The sequence below is a fragment of the Emydura macquarii genome, unplaced genomic scaffold (genome assembly GCF_026122565.2).
Source record: "Emydura macquarii macquarii isolate MOO-44397 ecotype Brisbane River unplaced genomic scaffold, CSIRO-AGI_Emac_v2 contig_2897, whole genome shotgun sequence".
In the NCBI taxonomy this organism is placed as follows: Eukaryota; Metazoa; Chordata; order Testudines; family Chelidae; genus Emydura; species Emydura macquarii.
The window spans coordinates 43,040,925-43,065,510 of NW_027133034.1; the positions used below are offsets into that span (position 1 = coordinate 43,040,925).

Below are 24,586 nucleotides of genomic sequence, written 5' to 3' on the forward strand. Positions count from 1 at the left end.
AACTTAAAGAAAGACATTCAGAGTTGGAGGAGGTTATTTTTCCCCCTAAGTAAAACAATCCAGTAACTAATAGAAGCATTTTGCTATCCACCTCTTTATAAAGAAAGAAAGGAACCATTACAAGAGTGAGAGATTCATTACCTGTTCAGAGTTACTGTGTTGCTCTGTTTTACTTTTCCATTCTGAGTGTTCATTTGTTCGGCTCTTGCTTTGGATCATAATTAGAGCTAGATGAATACTGCCAAACTTTTGCACGTATATTGTTTAAAATTTTCAAATAAATGTGAGCTCTGGTAGCCTTTATGCTTCCTCCTCCTCCTCCTTTCTGGGTGAAAATGTAGGTCAGCCCAAAGGTTTCTGTCCTATGTAAATCTTGCTGTGACTACTTAAAATAGGACTTCTATGGCTTAGTACTGCTAGCCATCTGCATAAGGCTGAATTTCACTCTTTGTGAGTGTAGAAGTGATGAAGATTCACTTGCACAAATGGTAGCAGAAAGCAAATCTAAAACTGCACCCACATATCAAAAAACAGTTGTGTTTAAGATCAGCTGCAGTGTAAACCTGCTGTTTTTCTTATTTTCCATGTTTGCTGATTTACCTTTAATTGGTACTTATTGTGAACTGAATCAATTAAATAGGGGAAATAAATATGCTGAGATTTCCAGGAATAAATTATTGGGTTTGTTATACAGTGTTTATTTCACAGTCTTTGGGTATATGAGCTGACAATGGCAACCCAAGAAAAAGGATTTATTTAGTAATTAACTTCTACTGTTCTACATTTTTATATTAAATTTAGAATGAGATATTTGATAACTGTACAGCTTTCATACTCTGTATATTTTGATTCAGCATTTTAATAGCAGAAAAGTATTTGGATTTTCATATGTAAGACTGTGGTTTTCTGTGGTAGTTCTTAAATATATAGGGCTGAAGCCTTAGTATTCAAACTAAGGGTTAAAAACTAGCTGGTTTTGTACTAGAGATCTCAGATGGAAGTCTCTTGCTGAGAAGCCCCAGTTCTGAGATTCAGTGATCAAGCAAAGAGTTTAACAGCTCTCCTGATAGGAGTGTTAAGGGAGGAAATTAAAGTAAAATGAATTGATGAATCATTTGGTTGCACTCTGGAGAAAGGCTAGACATTTTCCAATAATTAATTATCTAATTTAAAACATACTCCTTTCTTTGTTAAAGTAATAACTTGGATACTTGTACAGTAAAGCAACAGATCTTAAACTAATGTGAAACATTGTACTTTTCAATAAAGGTATAGCTGCTGCAATACAATGGATGCCACCTAAAAAAATTAGTGTCAAATAAATGAGCCCATAAAAATCAATGTATACTGCATTGCTTATTAATCAATGTGTAAATAGAACTGATATGAGTATATAACATAAGGATAAGAACAATAGTAATCAAATCTGTGCATCAGTTACTAAAATAAATGTGCTGATTATTGACAACTAATCATGAGCTGTGTATCTATTTTATTCAGATGCAGTATCTTGAACTTTAAAATGAATAAAACCATGAATAAGTGTTTCAGATTTGCTCTCTGAAGGATTATTTCTGCAACGTGCTGAGAACATCTATGAAGTGTTGAATACAGCTGGGTGAAAATTTTCAAGGAAACCTTTTTCAGTGAAAAATGCAGATTCAGTGACACCAAAACACTTCATGAATGTATTGATTTTTGCCAAATTGTTTTAGTCAGGAAAAAAAATTGCAATATTTTTGCTTTGACAATTTGCAACAAAATGTTCTGGGATTTTTTTGTTTTGAAATTTCCTTAATTTTATTTAAAATGTTAAATGCTTAACATCAAAACAATTTTTCATTTTGAGTAGAACAAAATGTTTTGTTTTGTTTCACCCAAATTGGTTTGCCTTTTTTTCAGAATTGTCAGCACACAAAAAAAAACCTGTCAGCCCAAGTGTACTGCTGAATTCCCTCACTTCCCTCTTCCTTCACTGGGTATACAGTACTTGTTCAGCATGTGGCAGGATTGATTCTTCTTATCCTACACTACATTGGAATTTACAAATAATAGCCTTAAATTTTCTAACTCTCCCAGTAAAACACTATCAAGTTATTTAATTTGAACTTATACTAGATATTTGTGTATAGATTATTGCATTCTCTAATGTTGTGCAGTCGCTCTCTTCTATCAGTTCTCCTCAGTGTGAAAGCCTCCTCATTGAAGAGGGAACTGGAAAGACATGTAAACAAAAATAAATGTCTCCAACCCTGCAGATGTCCAGAGTTCTTTTCCCTCAGTGGTCAGCTAGACCATCAAAGATGGGCCCTGACAGCTGGACCTTCTATAGTGCTCTTTTTGCATAGGTTTCCACTCCTTCACTGGCTGCCTGCAAGTGTTCAGTTCCCCTTTTTAAGCTCCTCCTCCAGTCTGTGCATGCATTGCAGGCGTGATGGGACAATTGCCTGAGCCCAGAGCATCTCCTTAACCACTTCCAGTGTAGAGTTTTTCCACCGTATCATAGAGCAGCCATAAAAAAAAAAAAGATTCTCTACACAGTGGAGTATGGTTGATCATAAAATAAGGGTTTGTCCCTTATTTAAAGGGAACCATAAAACTCTTGCAATCAAACTGTTGATGTTTCAAGGCCAAAAGTAAGCAGTATGGGAATGAGGTTCTCAGGGTGCCCTTTAGCAAACCCAGCAGAATGCTCACTTAATTCCTTCTGCCAGAAATGTTCTGGCAAATAGCAGACAATCTAAGGTGAACTTTGATAAGAAAATCCCCATTAAATTGTTTTAAAAGCTTCTTTAATGCTGCTTTTTCTGACCTTAAGCGAGAAACATTTTTTCTTCCTTCTTAGGAGAGATTCTTAATAAAGGATCAGTGCTGAAGATTTTGGTCTAAGCTGGGTTGAGATCTGTCACTTACAGATCAGAAAAGATTTCTTGATACAAGTGATCCAAGAACCTCTTAATGCCAACTGTCAAGGGGGTTACAAGAATATCCTGATTCTGGTAGGCACATTCTGGTTCTCCACAGAACGTCATGTGAGGTCTTAAATGAAAGCTGCTGGCATACCAGTTATTAATTTCATTGCAGTGATATGTATGTACAAGTAATATTTAAGGAGTTATGTGTGTATATATAATGAAATACATTCTTAGAGTCTGTAGGTACTGATCACCAGCAAAAATAGGGTTTCTCTCAGACAAGTGATTTTTATTCAACTATCTGTTCATGTGTAAATCAACTATTGCTGTATTTACAAAGGGCTTTCTATCAATAGTCTGATAAGAATACAAATAAAGGATTATGGGCACTGAAAAAAGATCTAACAGGAAGAGAAGAACAGCAGGGGGAAGGGAGCCCTATCTGCTCGGTGCACTCCAAAGGTTTGCTGGATTATATTTGGGGTACAGAGGAGACACCCTGCATCTAGGAAGTAAATGGACAGTGTGTCTGCATTCATGAAAGTGAGGTCTGAGCCAGCCTTGGTTGAAAACGTTGAAGAGGACTTTAGGTGGGATAAATTTCTTTAGACAGGAGATTAACCTGTTAGTTAAGATTAGTCTCTAGAAAGCGTGTTATGATTTCTTTTTGTACATATATAATTGTTTGTTTCCAGAATGTGTACTTCAGATTCACCTGAATCTCTAGTCTTTGTTAATAAACATATTTTTGTTTTCACTAGAGATATATCTCAATGCTCTTGTGTTAAGCAAAGCGCTGGTCCTGAGTTTCATCTTGCAAGTTAGTGTTTACTGTTCCTTTGGGAATAGCAGGTCTGGTAATTTTGTGAGTGTTCAGTGGATATGGGGCTAGTACTGCAGGGAGTGTGCTGAGTATTCAGGGCTTAACGTGTGCCTGTTGTTACCTGTACAGAATACGGCGAGAGGGAGTCCTGAAAAGCCGTGTTTGTGTTGACAGAGGCTGTTGGTTTCAGGTAATTGATCCATACAGACACAGACAAGACACCTTCATGCTCAGGGCAGATAGTGGTGAAGTGCCTCACAACCCCGGGTTCCCCGAGGAAGCATCAAAATGCACTTGTGGGACATTAACGTTCTTCACATTTGTCTGGCTTCCTGGGTGTTTTTTCTCCCTCATGGTGTGCTTAGAGTGGTCTGAAAACACTGTGTGTGGGAGGGGAGAGTCTATCACAGATTCACAGAAGGGACCGTTGTGATCATCTAGTCTGACCTCCTGTTTATCACACCAAAGCTTGATTTAAAAATTATCAATGAATGGAGACTCCACCACAATCTTTGGTAAATTGTTCCAATGATTGATTATTCTCAGGGTTAAAAAATTACAGCTTATTTCCAGTCTGAATTTGTCTAGCTTCAACGTCTAGTCATTGGATCTTGTTATACCTTTCTCTGCTAGACTCAAGATCCCATTATTAAATATTTGTTCCTCATGTGGATACTGAGAGGCTGTATTCCAGTCACCCCTTAACCTTGTCTTTGTTAAACTAAATAGACTGAGCATCTTCAGTTTATCACTATAAGGCATGTTTTCATAACCATAATTGGGGAACAGCAGTTTTGATAAGACAGTCCTTCAAATGCATCCCTCAGTGACCCAGCTCTAATTTTATTGTAATTTATTTATTTATTTATTTATTTTTATTTTGGTCAGGTCTGTGACCCCAGCCCCCATATTTGAAGCACTGTCCTCATGACACAGTAGGCCTACTGAGGCAATTGGTCTCCTTCACTCACTTGAAGCTGGTTGTATTAGAGAGAGGAATATCTGCATTAGAAGTTTGTGAGGGACATCACTACATGCCTCCACCATCTTATTAGAGATGCAAGTAATTTTGTTTTTTCCTTGAATTGTCCCTTTGTAATAAAACTGTAAAAGATCTGGAGTTTATCAAATCCAAACACTGTGGTGATTCTTTCCACCAATGATTGAGAGTCATTTAAATGAAAGATTAGTGTTACTTGAAAACATGGAAGAATTTGGCAACCAATGGTTTATAACACTGTTCTAAAATACCAAATCATCCTGTATTGTAAATGTGTAGCTCCAATCTTACACCAATTAAGGATGTGATATTTTACATGTGTACTTTTATGATGATGATGAAAAAATACCAATGATATTTCCAGCTAAAATGCTTCCCCATCAGAGCATATTTTTCCTAGATTGGAGTACAACTAAAGTGAGTTGAAATAAACTACTCAACCTGCAAGAGAAAAGCCATGCCAACAAGTAAAACTAAAAGGTAGTATATCTGAGTGGTCCTCATGAATAAAAAAGTCCTTTTTTTCCCCTTTCCTCCCTGCTCCTCCCCCCAGAATAGTCACATATGGATAGATCTAAAGAATCCCATGAGGACAGATATGGCTCGTGAATGCACTAGCCCGAAAAGGGGAGTTTGATTCTATCATCAAAAACCTTAAACAATGAAAGTAAAGATAGACCAAGTATGCAGTGTTTGGATATAGACTACGGACAGATCCTCAGCTGGTGTAAACTGGTGTAGCTCTGTGGAACTAGTCAGTTTACACCAGCTGGGGATCAGTGCATTGATTTACACTAAGTTGTGGTGTCTGGGTTTAAGGATAAAACAGTGCTAAGGTTCAGATTTAGATTCAAGTGTGCCGGATTGTTGTGATCTTTCTCATGAGACTTCCACCATTTTGAGCTCCGTTCCAAATGGATCCTGAAAACAGGTCTCCTCCCATTCTGTAGCCAAAGTGGAACCAAGGAAGTAGGGGTAGGTTTGGAGATAAGGGGGTTGAATCCAAATTTTCTGTGAAATTCAGGCGGTATAGATTTGAGGTCCTATTTCACGCCTTTCTCTTAAACAAAAGCAAATAAAGGCAGAAAACCTTAGTTGCTAAGAAGATCAGAGTAGAAACTAATCATAAGAAACAGGAGAGAAGGGAAATCAATTTTTGAACATTTTATCTATGGAAACAAAATGATTAGCAAAACAGAATAGCTGGAAAATCATTGCTTGCAGATCGGCCTTCAGAAACAGAGTAGTGGATGACTTAATTGAACTGACTTTTGAGAAAACTGTCTACCTCAGGCAATATTTCTGAATGTTTTAGATGACCTTAATATATATTGAAAGGGCATACAGGGTATCAGACTATTCAGGGTGGGCACCAGGTTCTAAATCAGGCAACAGTACTACTTGGAGACTGTCCTTCAGATTAAAAAGAGGATCTCTAAGGCAAGATGTGATGGACAGCAAATCTTGATCCTGCCAGACATCAATCTGCTAACTCAGGTCAAGTGAAGATCAAAGGTTCTTCTCAAGAAAACTGTACTGTTTAAAAATAAATAAATAAAACCTGGAGACATTTTGTTGTTATACTTGGTAAAATTACTTAATTAGCAGGAAAAGAAGCAGAATGTCTTCCGAGACTTCTTTAAAGTCAAGAATTCATGAACTGGTACAAAAAAATGCCCCCAAAATGGTGAAATGGAGGAGAATTTAAAATCGATCTCTACCAAATTTCAGACCAAATAAAAACTCTGCATCTGTCCTTTATGGAAAGACTTTCAGCGGCACAAATGACAGCCAAGAATCAAAAATCCTAATAAGTGTCTTTGTTTTGGGGGCCTATCTACTTTTTGTGCCTTTGAAAACAATCTTTATTTCACAGAATTGTGTGATGTGGGAGGGAATAAGCAGCCACATATTTTTCTCCACAGTCCACATTTTCTGATATTTTATGGAAGTGTTTTCTGTCTGAATGGCGAGTATATTAAGGCAATATATCCAAACTTTTCTGAATGACTTTCAATCAAAACTATACTCAATTATTTTAAAATACTAATATATATACAGAAGGGTTAAGTGAGCGAGCCCTACAATCAGATACACCACTCAAATGAAGGATGGAGTTGAGCACTCAAGGGAATATACATCAGTCTGTTTGCTTCTTGAAGGGGTTGTTCAGCTGCTGAATGGTATCTCTTAGGTAAGAAACTTCCACCTCTTGGTCCTGTTTATCATTAAAGACAAACAATGTTCAGAGGTATAAATAAATTAATAATAAAGCTTCAATATAAGCTGACATTACCAAAACACTGTTCTCTTCATATTTTTGGGGGTGTTACAAAAGAAAATCTATTGAAATAGCAATGAACAGTCAAGAACTGTATAAAGACTTTGTAACATGGACCATATGTGTTGTGCAAGAATACCTTGAGGATAGATCGTTTTCAAGACCCATTAGTGCTAATTTGAACAGCAGAGATTTCTTCCTATCAGTTCCATTAAAGACAATGGGAGTCTTTCCATTCACTTTAATGGGACCTGCATCAAACTATATATCAAGTTAGAGGCAGCAGAGCTGCATCATCTTAAGGGCATTCTAGAATATTTTCTAGGGATTCCCCTGGACCTAGATTGCCTTCCTTTTTTTGTGATGCAGCTTATGATCATTCATATGACAGCTGGGGGGGGGGGGGGGAGCGGGGACAGAGCTAATGGCTCCACTTCTCCATCTGCATGAGGATGGGAGGATTTCTAGAACCTCCTTATTCACACTACACATCTGCATAAAGTCAATGCATAAGCTGGTACTTAGTTACTGGCATCCCTTTGATGCTGGCCATTGTACATGGTAAACCTTGGCACAACAGATACAGAAGATTCTTAAGTAACATTCCAACAGTATTAAGGGAATGTTTCCAGCAATATAAATCCATACAAAGCAGAGTCAGCTGGAAGAGATTTTACAAAGGGTTGAATGAAATGAGTAGCCTACAGAAGAACTGGAACATTTCATCTCCTTGGAAGAGTGATGTCTGAGAATCAGAAGGAGCAGATCAAAGTTCTTCTGCCAGCTGCTGCATTTGGGCTAGCCCCCTTTCCCCTTTGTTAGATGCTCAGCAGATGTAAGCAGTTATCATTGGAGCTGTAATGATATACACTAGCTGAAATTCTGTTGTTGGTATTCTGATGATCTGAATCCTGAAAATTTAAGTTTTTATGGCAAAATTGCTGCTAATAAAATAATTGTGTGGGGCTTCCATTCCTCTCTCTCCTTTTGTTAGTGTGGTGTATAGACTATAATGACCAATACTTTGCTCAATTTGCACAAAGAAACATGGTTTCTGGTTGTTACACAAATAAAAATAATTATTGAATAAATAATTGTTGATGTAATTATGTTTCACACTTCCAATATCAAATTATAAAATACACTTTATAGGTGTATATACATCATTGGTCATTGAAAATTACAATCCAAGGTGGTGATATGCCACATCACAACTTGCAATCTCGAGAAAAGAAAGAGGCGATATGGTGAATAGCTGTTAAAATATCAGGCAATTTTCGAATAACACCCAAGCACTCTGGAATGCGATAAGACTGTGATATCTTATTGCACCTGTGCTATTTGAAGCATCAAGGTGTGAAGATATTTTGCAGCACCTTGGAGAGTTTCCTTGCTTGAGCAATGGGCCCTGTATTCTTTAATGCCACCCTGCACATTCACTTTTTTCATAAGTTGCATTGAAGTTTGCTGTAAATCAGGTACTAAGATATACATTTATATGCCATTCTCAAAAAGGTACATATTCTAGTTAGCATAAGAGGAATCTGATTAATAAGCTACAATTTTGCTCAAGTCTATTATCAGCTTTCCTAATATGTTCTTGAACTGGAAACACTCTTTGATAGTAAGACTCTCTTCTTGGTTTAAGAGCTAGCACACTGTTAAATTAGAAGTCTGTTTTATTGTGGAAAAGCACATTCCTGTGTTGACCTCTGAACTCGTTTGTGTATTTGAGCTGACTATAAGGTAGTCAATAAATTACTACAGGATGCACAACATTGAATGAGTTATTGACAGAAAGAATGTAACCTGATTCTAGGTCCAGTGCAGACCCTGGCATAAATCTCAGATGACTGTGTAAACTAGGATTGCCTACTGTGATAGAGAGACTGGTGTTTGAGTGAGAGGAGGGGCTTTGTCACTGTAATACAAGAGTATGTATGTGACTTATGCAAGTGAGCTCCCTACCTCTCCCCTCAAGCAGACCTAAAATTATCCCTTACTCTCCTTAACTCCTACAGAGGGGAAGGAAGTTATTCTATTTCTAGGTCTGTAAAATCCCTGTACTGCTCCAACAGGTCTGGGTGGAGTAGAGTCGGGAATAGGGTTATTTTGTTTTACCAAAACAAAGTGGGGTTACATCACACCATCAGTTTTTAAGCAAAAATTCCCCATGAATTCAGTCCCCACTGACTTGCATGTCCTCCGATCCCATTGACTTCAGGAGAAGTTTAGAGCAATTTGCATGTCTAGTTCTCATCACCTCACAGGCTTGTGTTCTTGGGGGGGAACCTGTGTCCCTGCTGGGATGCATGCGCAGTGCCTTCTTTGTTAGGTGCTGGGGAGGCTTAACTCCTATAGGATGAAGCTGGGATGGGAGAAGTGTGTGACTCTGTTTCTGGGAAGATAGAAGAGTTGGGTGAACTTTTCCTTCCGTTTTTGCTTTAGCATTGGTAGAGCTCCTGGAGGTTCTGCATTATGAATGCCACTGATCCTAGAGTTCTGCTCAGTGTTTTTGTCTTTGTCATGAGCAATTCTATGAATGTTAACCAACAATCAGGAGAAGTACTGCACTGTGACTCTCAGTGAGAAGGAGTAGGTTAAACAGCATGGCCTGGTTCCCACTGAAAGGGAATTCTCCCCCCACTCCTAGAACTGGGAGCAGCATAGTTAGCCAGATCCATATGGTTTTGTGGATCAGTAGCTGCAGAGGCGGTTTCTGTTTTGTAAAGCCCACAGATTTCAGACTCTGGCCCCTGTAGGCAGAGATCTTTTTAAATGACACTCCATAGATTTCAGTTGTGGCACAAATGCTTTTCTAAAGCCACCTTTCTGACTTTTAAACTTCAGTAATTATGAAGTTAAGAAACTAAATCAAACTAATTACAGGATTCTATTCTACAAAAAAATAGGTAATTTTCTGCATCCATTTTTCATTTTTAAAATTAACGTGTATATGGTGAATAAGATTAAAAATTGCAATTTAATACCATTGAATGATATAATAGTACAGCTGTTAAATGCAAATTGAACTTGAAATTCTCAAATAACTATGCTCAAAGGAAAATTATTTCTTCCTGAATAAACAATGGTACTGCCTTTATCCCATTATAGAAAATGTGTAACTACAGCCAGACAATATCAGGGAAAGGAAGGTTAGTAGATTTCCAGTAGGATGTGCCATTTCATGATGACTATAGTGGTTTAGCATCCCAAGCGTTAATGTACTTCAATTAATAAAATATTAGATTGTGACTGGTGATTCTAAACTAGTAGTATTGACCACTTGCCAAAAATATCCAAAGCTGGCTAGCTTTGATCCAGTAAAAGGGGAGAAAAGTCTTCTCCCAAGATTTTGAATATGTTTAAAAATGTAAATATTCATAGACAATTTATTTTCAGCATTCCCCTGACTTTATTTAGATGGGAACTGGATTTTTGGCTATACTTCAGAAGGGTATTTTTCAGTTTGATAATCTGTTTTTCTGTACTTGGGAATGACATGGTCTTTTTAAAATGGAATGACGGTGGAATGATTTTCTTCATTGAAATTGCAAGATTTTAATTGATCTGGCACTATCTCATCTGGGACCTATTACAACCCAGAAGTCTTAGGACAGCAGAATTACAGAAGTGTTAGACCAGGAAGGAGTGAGTCAATAGGAAAAGAGAAGCTAACAAAATATATGCTAATAATATATTTGGTCGTCTTTAAAAAAAAAAAAAAAAAAAAAAAAAAAAAAAAAAAAAGGCTAATCCACTTCAGATGCATCTGTATCTAGTTGTTAGAAGGACCACATTCAGTTTTTTTACTTTATTTCAGGAATAATGTAGCAGTTGGTTGCATGAGCTGTTAAATTTGGCAGTAAAATTAGAAGTTGATGTCAAAAGCAAAATAATTAAGCATATCTAAATGTGTATATGTACAATTGACCTGATCCAAAGTCTTTGTGTTATAGGAGCGCTCTATCTGTTGATCAACTATTTACATATATACAGACATCTCTTTCTTTTATAAAGTGCAAGAAGATGGTGCTTAAGAATATGCAGCATTGCTCATGGATAGCAATAAAACCTTTGTTGTTCATTGCAAATGGCTTCCTTTACACAGCTCTTTACATCAATTCTTAGCAATGGGCTCTGTCTGGTTCTGGCTCTGAACACATAAAAGTCAACTGTCAGGTTAATTAAGGTATTGAAATGTTTCAAATTTTAGCTGGTATAATCAATGAAAACTAGTTGATTTATCTGTTCCACCTGCTATCCTAGCTCCTCTACTTTCCCCTTGTAGGTACTGTAGGGGCTACTGCAGTGAAGAGCCACAGTTACCCCAGTGTGGCATATTGAGAACTGTGTTGGAATTGCAAGCCATCACTTTAAGAGGGGGGGTGTTTCCTGATCCTGCTTGCAAACAAAGGGGCTCTGTAGCAAAGCATCTGGGAATGGAGTCATTCTGGAAAGAGCCGGCTTAAAGTAAAGTACAGTGGGATGAGCTGTTCCTCACTGCATTAAGGAGTAGTCTGTTTTCTCCCTCTCTGTATTTTTGGTTTTTGTGTGTTTATCCTCCTGAATTCTAAGAAATAAAGTAGTTGTTACAATGCAACCTTCCAGCAAGAACATTTTTTAATCTAATTACTCTATGGGTTGGTCTACACTGCCGCCAGCGGTCAACAGGAGACACGCAAGCTATATAATGTAGCTTGCTTATCTCCCATCAAATTACTTACGTTGCCATACCACGGCATCTTCACTGCACAGCGTCAACAGGAGATGCCCTCTGTTCGACACAACTTTTCTCCTTCCAGGGAGATGGATTAATGGTGTTGACCAGAGAGCACTTCTGGGATCGATCCCTACTGCCACAGCAGTGCAGACATACTCTGTGTATGCACATGGTATATGCATACCCTGTGTATGCAGTGAACACTTGGTATGTTATGTGCACTACCCATAACACCCAGTTGATGACTTTCTTGGGAAAGCAGAGGGGTCTGACAATGCAGAACTATTAGCAAAGTCACCAAATGTTATTTGGTGGATCATATGAAGCACCTGTCCAAAGTTCTTCACACCACTTGGGCTACACGGGGTAGGTTCCTCCACATCTCTGCCTGCAGCAGAGGAGTGCCCACTCTCTCCAAAATGGAAGATCAATTCAAATGAAGGAAAGGGTCACAAATTACATATCCACTCTCTTTCTCTAAGACCCCTCACACAAACAGTCTTCATTCAAGGACTATGGCCACAATTCCTGTGCACAGACCTTTGTGGCCACAGGAGGACTACCCTGGTGTTTTTTATATAGATGTGTAAATTTGACCCATAGTGAATTAATTAGCCTTTCATCTCTGGAAAAGGGGTTCAATATATGGTTTAGAGAAGAATTGTATACATCTTTGGTGGTTTCATTCTGGACCGTATGATTTTAAAATTACCACACAGCTTGACATGCTTAGTACCATCTGTTCCAAAGAGAGCAGTTTTCGCATAGCAGATATGTTGCAGGTCAAGTCTGACATAGCTGGCAGAGTTCTCCATGGAAGCTTGCACATCTGCCCTGACTATTCTTGACTTACACCAATGCCTCAATATTAGTTCTTCACTTTCATGATGATTAAAATTCACACTCTTCTCAATATTCAGTACGATGAAAAGACAAGACAAAAATCAGTGTTGCCAAATGGGGAAGGACAAGCATACAAAGGAAAGAAGTGCTATTTTCAAGCTTCTATGTGGAATTCACAAAAAAAAAAAAAAAAAAAAAAAAAAAAAAAAGAAATGTATAAAAATCTACTTGATGTAAACAGAGAAAATACACTACAGACTGCAGGTGACATTTTATACCTCTCCACTATGGCTTGGCTTTATATAATAATAGTCAGAAAAATATTCGGATACCCCTATTTAGCATTCTCTGACAATTCTTCTTTGCTTGTCCAATTAACTGATCAGATGGGAAGGTGGCAGTGTTTTTGTGGAATCAGTCAGACCTGTAGATACTTTGTGCTGTATTATTAGTAATTCAGAACAGGGAGAGAGAGAGAAACTGTTGTGGCACTGTGGTAAGGGGAGCAGTGAAAATAGACACGTAAGTCTTTTTTACCTGCTTTCAGAGTTTGATACACATTGTCAAATGTGGCTTTGTACCCACACAGAAAAAAATACCAGCACTGAGGATTATGAAATCCCTTTATATCCCAGCACAGACTATTGTGCTACTTCAGAGCAGATGGGCTGGTGCAGGTGGAGCCTTGGCTTTGCCCCTCCCTCCCAGCACTCCAGCCAGTGGAACCTCACTTCTAGTATGTGCCAGCAGCAAATTACTATTCAGTGGAGCAATGGGGAAAGCCAGGTGTAAATTGTCTCCAAGAACTAATCTCAGGGATGTGCCTAAAGGCACATCTAGCTCTGAAACTTCATAGTCTATGTTTGCTAATTTCTGTTCCTGTTCCTAATTTTTATTGGGTTTCTGTTCCTTCAGACCCTTAGATCAAGAATGAAATGAGAAGGGTGAAACTAGGATAGAATCCTGGGAGGAAAATTTTAAAGCTGCCCTTCACCAAGTGCTTAGCAGTAGTGAATCTGCAGGAGGGAGGGACTGTCATAGAGATCACCAGACTGTTTCAGCTGCATTAAATCAGAGAAGCTTGTCATGTTATTGAATAGCAAAGCAGTTTTCAGAACTCCCTATCCCATCTTGCGAGCATTCTGCACTCTATAAACCCAGTCAGAGTGTAAAATTTCTGAGGTAATATGACAGTCTTATTTGATGTGAAATCACCTATTTGCTTACTACTTTGCTATCATTGTAAAACTGGTGATTAGTCATTATTGGACCTGTGTACAGAAATCTTCAGATGTAGGTAATGTTAAATCTTAATTGCATGTACCATTTTGAATGCATGTCCATTTTTAAAGGCTAGTGCCTTCCTAAAACTAAACTATTTAATCTGGTAGCTTTTTGGATTTCTATTTTATTTTTGTGATAGATCAGTGGGTGGGTTTTAGAAGGTGAGATGTTTAGTCATGTTTGAAGTGTATATATTATTTTGGAAAATATTGATTATTATCCTTTACACAATTTCATTTTTGGATAGGAAATGTATTTAAATATCACATTAGATGCACTATGTTTGATGTCTAGGGATACATAATTTATATTATAACTTTGCTTTATATCTTAATTAAATGATTCCACATGAAAAATCTTTGGTATAATAGTTATTTGGTTTTTATAAGAACATAAGAAAGGCCATACTAGGTCAGACCAATGGTCTCATCTAGCTCAGTATCCGTCTTCTGACAGTGGGCAATGCCAAGTGCTTCAGAAGGAATGAATAGAACAGGTAATCATCAAGTGATCCATCCCTTCAGCCATTCCCAGCCTCTGGCAAACAGCAATCCCTGCCCATCCTGGCTAAAAGCCATTGATGGACCTATCCTCCATGAACTTATCTAGTTCTTTTTTGAACCCCGTTATAGTCTTGGCCTTCACACCATACTCTGGCAAGAAGTTGCACAGGTTGACTGCCTTTTGTGAAGAAATACTTCCTTTTGTTCATTTTAAACCTCCTGCCTATTAATTTCATTTGGTGACCCCTAGATTTTGTGTTGTGAAGGAGAAAATAACACTACTTAATTTACTTTTTCCACACCAGTCATGATATTATAGACCTTTATCATATCTCCCTCCTAGTTGTCTCTTATCCAAGCTGAAAAGTCCCAGTTTTATTAATCTCTCCTCATAAAGAAGCTTTGCCATACCCTTAATCATTTTTAGTTGCCCTTTTCTGTACCTTTTCCAATTTTATTTGCTTGAAAATATTTTGATAAATAATTGCTTCAGGTATTGAGAGATCTATACCTGAATATTCTCGTGTAAAAGAGTGTGTGGAAGTCACCTCTATGCAGAGATCATTTTTCCACAATCATGTAGCTAGAAACAAAAGCTGGGATTCTCATGTAATCCCTTGACTCCAGGAGTTGGAGCTTTAAGAAAAATGCCCAACATATTGAGAATTGTGTTAAACATCTTGAGTTGTCAACAGTGTGAAGTCTTCATATGGGGCTAAAGTGGTACATTGACTTTAAACTCGTCCTTTGTTGAGGGATGAGTGTCTTTCATCCAAGCTTTTTAGACATTAATATTTTAATTTACTGGTGAACTTTCTTCCTTGAGAAATGGATGTGGTGGGTGGGGAGGGGAAGGTGGTGAGGAATGAGAGGGAATGTTTGGGGTAGGAATGGTCTCTGGAAGAGAATCAGTGGGACTTATCTTGCTAAACACTATGCCCAACAGCAAATATTTGCAGTATTGGGCTCTTAAGATAAGGATTGTTCCTAAACATGGCCTAAATCCTGCTTGCCTTCCTGTTCGAATAGCCCCACTTGACATTGGGCATACTTCGGTGAATGTGTTTTGGTAGTAAGGCTTCACCTATTCTGGTCATTTGTGTTTGGAAATTTAGCATTTTGTGTGCTTAATATAAGCTTTCTGCATACATATGACATATTGATTTTAATTGAGTTTTAAGTAAACTTTTTTAGAGACTATATACACTTAGCAAAAATAGGAAACAAGGACGCTCTTTGCATAGCTGCATAATTAGGACCCTGTTCATGCATTTCAACTGATTTTTAAGCAAAAAATTGTAGAAATGATTAGGTAGATTAAAAATATATATTGACTCAGGAAAAAAAGATACTTACAATCAATTAAAATATACCACATGAACAGGAGCTTAATTATGCAGCCGTGCAAATGTTTTCATCATTTTCCTTTTGCTGAGTTGGTGCATCTGCACCAATTTGCCATAAATTCACTAAATACTGCCTTCGTGAGCCTCTCTGCCTGCCATTTTGCCTTCCTGCCTTTTTCCTACCTGTCTCTTTGTTCTGTATTTTCCCCTCAAGGGGGCAACTCAGTTGAACCTGCATGCTCATTATTCTTTTTGAAAAGACAGAACAAGAAGCAGTGAGAGGAAGATCTTTCCAGACTGAAGGCAGCAGCAAAGTGAAGAGTAAATATCAGCTCATCTGGACTTTCTTTCAGAGATGGGTCCTCTTTGAGTGTCAGTCTCCAGGTCAAGATTACAACTGTCAAGATATATCTAGCTCTTTACATGATCCTGATCCAAATCCTGTTTAATAAAATGGAAAGATTCCCATTGACTTAAATGAGCATGGATCTAGCCCTACGTGAGCAAGTGAAACAACCAGGCATTTTCTGAGTCAGTCTGTCTCTCTCATGTAATACCACTCTTGCATTAATTATGTGGCTCTTCTATCTGAAGAACTTAAAGCGTTTCCTTGTCATCAGAGGGTGCAGAGTATTATTCTTATTTTCATTCTAGAGAAGGGGAAACAGATGTACAGAGGGAGGGAAGTGATTTTTCAAGGCCATGTAATAGATCAGTGGCACAGACTGGGGTAGAATGTAGATCTCTGATTGCCAGTTCCATTCATTACCATAGGACTATACTTCCCCAATTTTAACCTTCACTGTTTTCCTCTTTCTCAATCCAAATCTCTTTCATCCTTTATCTTCTAGCATTTTCCCTCTCCATCCATCACATGGTTGTTTCTTCTACCACTTCAGTACTTGGTTCTCTTCCATCCCAACCACTCCATTTCTTCCTTTTACTACTATCCTTTCTCTCTTTTTTCCTCATCTTTTCTTTTTCTTTGGTCACACCTTGGATCCTGGTTTTCTATCCCTAATTTGTCTAACTCTTGAGTCTTCTCTCTCCTGCCCAAACATTCATTGTTCCTCCAGGGCCTTCCTGCTGCTAGCAGAAAGGGCCACATTATTTATGGTGACAGTGGCAGGTTTGCAGAAGTGCTTTGGAGCTATACCCGGGAACTGCCATCTCCAGTCTCACACCTCCTAAATTGTTCGGAGTGAGGCTTCCCTGCCTTAGGACCTCTTCACAGTTCTGGATCTATCCAGTCGCATCCCAAATCTACTCCAGCATCTCTATCCCACTGCAGTACGGAAGCTGCTGCAGAGCGCTACTCTGTGTCACACAAGAGGTGCAGGAATGTCTTCGTGACCTCTGTGTGGCTTTCTCTGTGTTAAACATGTTTCATGCTCTTACACAGTTAGAACTTTCCAGGATCTACTGTAATAAAACATCCATGGTTGGCCTGTGTCAACTGACTTGAGCTTGTGAAGGTCAAGATGCAGGTCTATAAAATTGCAGTGTTGACATACAGGTGTCTCAGTGTTTTTGGCTGCATGGTAGCTATTCCTAAACATGGAATGTATATGTAGCCTCCTATGATTATGAAAACACCCTCTTCTCCTTTCCAGATTCAGACTCTTTCGAATGAGAGTGCTGGATCGATATGCTAACCCGGTTGTTCATGTATTTATATCTCCGTTTTAAAGTCATAGTGTTGACAATTTGCCCCTCGTGGAGAGTTGGTGAAAAGTCCTGTGCATCGTGTGTGTGTGGGGGGGGGTGGGGAGCGCGCGCACATGTGTGCTTGACATGAATCGGCTGGCACATAGGACAGGTTCAGGCCTGGTACTTAGTGGGGCCAAAGTCTCCGTGATTATACATCATTAAAGCTTGCATCAGGGTGCAGATTGGCTGCACTGCTCTACTGTGACGACATGATGTAGACTAGCAGTAGGTTGGGGTTTGAATTACATTCCTTCCCTAACCCAATAGAGATCTCCTTTGCTCCTACACAGCATACTGATTATACTGGCTTTTTACAGGAAGGATGGGCTTCACCCACAGGGCAGAAACACTTTATATAAAGTATGAGGAATGTACCCGAGAGTTATGGATAAAAATAAGTTTTAAGGACACACAAATTGTAGGCATCTAATCCTTTGAGTTTTTATTTATTAAGGTAAATAGCCAGTATATTTAGCTGAATAAACCACTGCTTTTCATGCTGCTTTACAACACTGTGAATGACATCATTAATGATTTTGCTGACAAGGTATCACAATTTATCATGTCACAAGGACCTGCAAACGTAATACAATGTCAGTGAAAGTGACTTCTACAGCATGATTGCAACTGCTTTTGTTTATGCAATGAAGTTGTATTGGGACTGATAAATGTGCTGAACTGATATGATAATGAAGGGTAGCAGGGGAGGCGAGTTATGGAGAGTATTCTTTCTTGCATTAGTCATTACAGTTTCACTGCATACATCTCAAGTCCAAAGAATGACATTTGTAATTAAGCTAGAAGACACGGACAGGCTGTCTGTTGTCATGGATATCGGCACACCCCTGGTATATGGGGAGTACAACAAGGCAAATTTAAGCATCTCTGATCAATCTAAAAAGAGCCAACATCTATAACAGCATATGTTCATGGGAGCCCTGGGCAATTATGGCATACATCTTGGGATTTAGACAGAATATTTTTATAAATATTATTGTCTTCCTCATTTTAGAAAAGGTCAGTGAAGTGCAAACATTTTTAATTTAACAAAAGCAAATGCTTTAAAGAAAAGTCTCAAATATTCTATTTCAGAAGAGTTTTACAACAGTATTTCTTTCTAATTTTAGGCTGACCTTTATTTATTGCTGGAACTGTTTCTTTGCTACTGGAAGGGCCAAGACATTGTGGGGGAGGGAGGGGAAGGAGGGAAGAGTGAGACATGCCATTCTTCTACCAAGTGAAAGAAGGAAGAAAGAGAAGTGAAAGAAGGCAGCAGATAGAATAAAAGAAATGACAATTGTTTGAAAAGACTTTCAAAATAATTTTTAAATAAAAAGAGAGAGGGAGAGAAAGAAGCTGTCTAATGCCCACAACCCCCTCCTCAGAGAGCCTTCATCCTGAGATTTCCTCTTTGTCATTGGTAGAACTTTTGTGTTCCATAGCAGTTCATCCTCAACTCTGCTCTTTCTAAATAGAAGGCTCTGCATGTTGCCACGTTGACTACATCATAGCTGTCATCACCTACTACGTCCCCCTTGTGCCTGATCAAATCCCCCATAAAAATTCACTTTCTATGTAACATTTCACAAATCCCTGTCCATTGCTCTTCTCGTTCCCTCTCCTTTATGACCCTTTAATTCAGATCAGATTTAAATTTAAATTGGCAGGGGGAGGGAAGCACTTATGCCAAACATAATTGCTCAATACTCAAAATTTCTCAATTGCTCACAGAACATAAATGCTTGTATGTTGCATCTCTGTTTTAGGGTCCAATCCTGAAAATGCTTACTCATATTTCTAAACCCTCACTAATGCAAGTAGTCTCATTGAAGTCAATGGACCAACGTGAATAAAAGGTTCTGATATAAAAAAGCATTTCTTGTGTCAGGTGCTTAGATTATAAAACCTTTGGGGAATGATCCTCTTGTATGTGTCTAAAGTATCATGTGCACTAAAGATACAATATAAATCATAGCAATACAGTGTCATTTAAATTATATCTAAATCAGGAGATGTTTTATAGTTTTATTTTTGTTAAAGTGGGAATTAAAAGCAAAGGGGAAAGTGCTACAAAATTGACAGCTGTATGAGTTTCACTTTCCAACTCCTAAAAGTGTATACAGCTATACTTCACCACTCGCCATGTTGCTTTTGACATGTTGAAAACACTTCTCTTCCCAGATCAAGAGAATTAAATGTTCTCTTTCTTATTAAATTGTTTTACAGTAGAACCTCAGAGTTACAAACACTTCAGGAAACTATGTAACTCTGAAATGTTCATAATTGAGCAAAACTTTATGGTTGTTCTTTCAAAAATTTACAACTGAACATTGACTTAATACAGCTTTGAAATTTCATTATGCAGAGGAAAAATGCTGCTTTCCCTTTATTTTTTTTAGTAGTTTATGTTTAACACAGTACTGCACTGTATTTGCTTTTTTTTTTGTCTCTGCTGCTGCTTGATTGTGTACTTCCAGTTCCAAATGAGGTGTATGGTTGACTGGTCAGTTTGTAACTCTGGTTTTCATAACTCTGAAGTTCTACTGTAATTAAAAAGCACAATTTTAAAACTGGCACAGTTATCAGAGGTTAAGTGCTGTGAAAATCCATTTCATCACTGTGCTGGGGAGATGTCCTGAACTGGGAGAGTGAGGAGCTAGTCCAGGGCTATGGAACAAATTCTCACAGGAACTAAAGAACATAACAAATACCACTATCTACCATCCATTCAAGTGCAAGATACTCTTTTTTGACTTGTCTTCTCTTATACAAAGATATATACATTTAAAAACAACCCCAGAATTATTTTTTTACTGTTTTTCTGTATCAACATGATTTTAAACAGCATTATGCTAGTTTCAGTGAGAGAGGTTACTTAGATCTAGGATGTAATTTCCAGTGGTGGATGGATTGTAGGGAAGGGAGACACATCCCAGAATAGCCAGGGTACTTACCTGGGATATGGAAGACTCAGTTTCATGTCCTGTTCTGCCTGATTCAGACCATGGACTTGAACTTTAGTCTTCCACATCCCCTTAAACACCAGGCTATCAGGTGTTTTGGGTTGGGGTGGAGGTCTCTTTTTGCAAAAAACAAAAAACAAAAAAAAAAACCCCAACAACCCAAAACCAAAAAAACTCCATAACTTTGAAAGGTCTCTCTTTCATCCCAATGTGGAATAGAAACTGTTTGAAATGTCATAGTTTCACAGAATGGATAAACCATTTCCCACAGAGCTCTATACGATTCTACCTGTGGGGAGAGAATGAGAGAACAAACCTCACATGACTGCTGACATCCACATTACTTGATGCGCTACTGGAAGGTGCTGGGATACTACAGTGATGAAGGTGGCCTAAAAATTTATGTAGAATAAAGAACTAAATGAATTTGGTAGAACTAACAATATGCTTGATATAGCAATAAAGAAAACTCTGGTCTAAAGGATCTTACAGTCTGGGGCCCAAATCCTGTGTACAGTTAAACATATATACTTCTCTATTCAAGTGAATTGGAGTCAGTGGGACTATTTCCATAAATTAAGCCACAGATATGACTCTGGAATTAAAAAGACCATTCTTGAAAGAATCTCATTTACAGACTTCTATTAACTGGTGGTTTAGACTCCAATTCTATCCCGTCTCGCTCACTGAATGGTAGTCAGGGTAGATTTGGCTCTTTTACTCTTGTTGTATTCCTCTTGTGAACCCAATCACTTCTTTGGTGGCACTTCCCTCTTCTTTTTCTTGCCAATTCTGTTGCTAGAATTAGACAGGCTTGCAATAGCACAGATGGTGCAGGAAGTGTATATTTAATATATTAACTGATCCATCCTATATCTTCTGCGTTTAAATTCTCCTTGCTGCACTTTTTGAAACTTCCTGTCTTTGTATGGAAGGATTAGTGTTAGTCACAGGCTCATTGTACGGAAAGTGATGTGCTGTACAAAACGTGAAGTTAATTTGAACAGTGTTATGGATCTGCTTTGGTCATTCACATTATAGAAACTGCTTTTTTTGAAGATGCTTTCCTGAGCACCGTGACGGCTCCCTGCTCGCCTCTCCTGATAACGTACCCTAAAAAGGGGAGGAAGAGAGAGGCTGGAGATTATAGTCACTGTGGCACGTCTCCTGTTGGGATCTTTGGGAGGCATTTTGCGTTCCTGAAGCACATTTCCTGGTGCTCTCTCATAGGTGGTCTGACTTAGCTTTGCCGCTTACTGACTGTTGTACCTTACTGGCACAATCTAGTCTTCAATGTCTACATTTTGCTCAGAAGTGCAACTGGAGGCATATTTTTTTTTTTTTTTTTTGGTTTTGTTTTCTTATGTGTTTTAAAGGAGCCTAGAAACTTCAAACTATTGAATTCCAGTTGAATTCATAGGTGTGCTCTGTTATCACTAGAATTTTGTTTGATCATAGAGTCCATCTCCTGGACAAAGCAGGAGTCTTTTCCTGCTGAATGTTCACTAGCGCTTAATGAACTAATTTAAAAGTCTTAAACAATATGGCTTTCACCATTCACCTTGAGTGGCTATACAAAACCTGGTGCTACACCCGGGGACTGAGTTTAAATCCTACCCTTGCCAACTTTCAGAATGTGTTAAGAGGAAGGATGTTCAGTGGGTGGCACACTAGCCTAGGATTTGGGAGATTCAGGTTCAGCTCTCTGTTCTGCCACATGCTTCCTGTGTAACCTTGGGCCTCTCTCTCAGCTTCAGTTTCCTTCTGTAATATGGGAATCATAGTATTTTGTTGCTCAAAGGAGGTATAAATATGTTCATATCTGAGCACCTCACAATCTACAGTAATGGGGGCCATGTTAGACAGAGCCTTCCCACAAGCCCCAATGAAAGTTCCTAATGAAAGTTAAAGCTCCTTTAGGAGTAGGAAGAAAGAATACCTGTAATATTTAGGAGTATGCGCTCATGCTTAACTGTCTTATTGTAAGGGTGTCCTTTCTATGCTATATAACTATCTTTCTTCCTCTGGTTATAACTGGAATCAGATTTCAGGAACTAATGCTATTGTAAGGCTTGAGGTTGTTTTCAGCTAACAAGTTGTAGGTCGAAACTCATTTAAATGGCTAACGAGCATACCTGATCCTCAAGGACAATGGCTAGTGTAAGCATCCGGTGGCTCAGGAAGCCAGATGTCCTCTTAGTGATTCGAATTCCAATGAGAACAGCACATTTGCTTTTAGAATTTCTGTCTCACCTGCCACCTATCTGTAAGGACCCCCACGCCCTTCTTCTTCCACCCTACCCCCACCCCGAGTGTAGCCTTAGGATCCTTGATGTAAGTAGAGTGATTAAAGTGTCTCTGCATGTATGTAATGACCATTATCACTGTTGTTCTCTCTGGATGGGACAATATCTGTATTTGTAAGTGAACAGATAAAAAATTTAAAATGTACTATGTAATCGATAAGAAAGTATATATAATTGACCATTGTAACACCATGAAGTTGAAGCGAATTTATCAGACTTTCTGGTATCGTGAATAAACCTCTTCAGTATTGTCTGTGCTGCCTGATTCTTGGAGAAAGAATCCTTCGTGCTTTACACTGTAATTTAAAATTGCTTTGACTGACAGGTGGTTTTTTTATGTTTTTCTTTTCTTTTTTTTCTAAGCCACTAAAGGTGATAGCAAATATGTTGATTAGCAAGCTAATACTCAGAATTTTTAAAATTACTCAAGATTAGGAATTTATCTTCAAGCCTTTGGAATCCACAAGTGTAATCAGTTTAATTAGTTGGATGATGCAACTTTGAAGAATTTCTGAATTCTCTAAGCGCTGGGCTCTTCTTTCTGTGCTAAGTGTGTTGCTCTCTGGGTGCTTCACCTTTTCAGTGAGCCACACAACAATCATGGTTTTATTGCTTATTTTAAAGATTTTTAAATAATGTTAGTCTCAACTAATTCTTACTGAAAAGCAATTGGGAACTGATCAACTTTTCATTTGTTCTGTCCCTGCAAGAAGGCTTTGCATTCATTTGCATTTGTTCGATTTACTGTACATGTATTTTCAATTTTGATAGCCAAGCAGTGTGTTCTATAATGTCTGTGCCAATATTTATAGCCCTCTTCCCATTCAACCACACTAACATTGCTTTTATATATTACATACACAAACTAGACTAAAGGAACCTTTTTAAGTCAATCACTCAGTCATTAGGAAATACCCAAATCAAGGTTGCCCATGATACCTTAAATTGACCCCCTTGTGTTTATGCATAATAATACAGTCTTTAATTACATGATCAAATTTTTCCACAGAACCCCTTCTTCCATCAGTTTTCATAATGGATGGTGATCACTGAATGAGCAGTTGTTCAATATGTTGTTTTCTCCTCAATATGTAATAATTGTATGGATATTCTATGTGACCAGATCAGTGAGGTGAAGTGACTGTAAATTGTGGTGTTAGATTTCCCTGTGTGAATCTATTGGTCTGACTTACTAGGGGGCTGTTAGAAAAACAAGCAGGAAGGCAACACAGTAAAAGAATATGCTGGCACACATTTGAAAGACCATAGCTATTAGCTTTGAGAGTCCTATATTCTGTCTCCAAGGAAGTTGTAAGCCTTGTTTTGCCAGTGTGGGGAGTTAACAAATCAAAGGGCTACAGACAGTTAAAATGTAACTTGTTCTCTGAGAAGAAAGGTGAGGTGATCAAAAGACTAAGCATGTTTTAAAGACTCAACCCCCAAAACAGAAAGGGGGAGAAATAGTTTGAGAGTTAAGGGAAGAGATTATGCCATTTGGACCCTAGAAGTCTTGGGAAGTAAGTGTGGGGGGGTCTATAGGAAACTTAAACCTACCAGGATCACCATGTGGAGGATAGATGCCTGCTAAGCAAGACATGTATAATCTTTTTATTATTTTAAGACCTGTTTTCACTTAAATGCTTTGTCTTAAATAAATTTAAAAAAAAACAACAACTTTGCTTTAAAAAGGCAGTTTAGTTGCTGGATTACCTTGTTAACATTGGGAACCAAACTGCAGGTACTGAGCCTAGGTGAGGCTGAGGTAATCATGATTAGAACCAAGGGGTTGCATCCAAAGGCCTTGCCAGAGGGTGGGAAAATCATGTGATTCCACCCCAAGAGAGGTGACTGTTCAAAGGGACATGCACTGCAAGGGACTAGGAAGGATC

The 24,586-nt window shown here is 38.3% G+C and overlaps 1 protein-coding gene and 1 long non-coding RNA gene across 3 annotated transcripts in view; both read left to right on the forward strand.

The window, feature by feature from the left end:
- Positions 1 to 24,586, forward strand: part of EDIL3 (EGF like repeats and discoidin domains 3) — a 378,557-nt gene that overhangs the window by 25,387 nt on the left and 328,584 nt on the right. The gene's annotated exons all lie outside the window — the stretch shown is intronic.
- LOC137167003 (uncharacterized) lies at positions 2,892 to 4,868 on the forward strand. 2 transcript variants are annotated; one of them, XR_010923919.1, is made up of 3 exons: positions 2,892 to 2,999; positions 3,868 to 3,928; positions 4,627 to 4,868. It is a non-coding gene; the product is annotated as an uncharacterized lncRNA (long non-coding RNA). The 2 variants fall into 2 exon arrangements; XR_010923920.1 differs by lacking the exon at positions 2,892 to 2,999 and adding an exon at positions 3,677 to 3,780.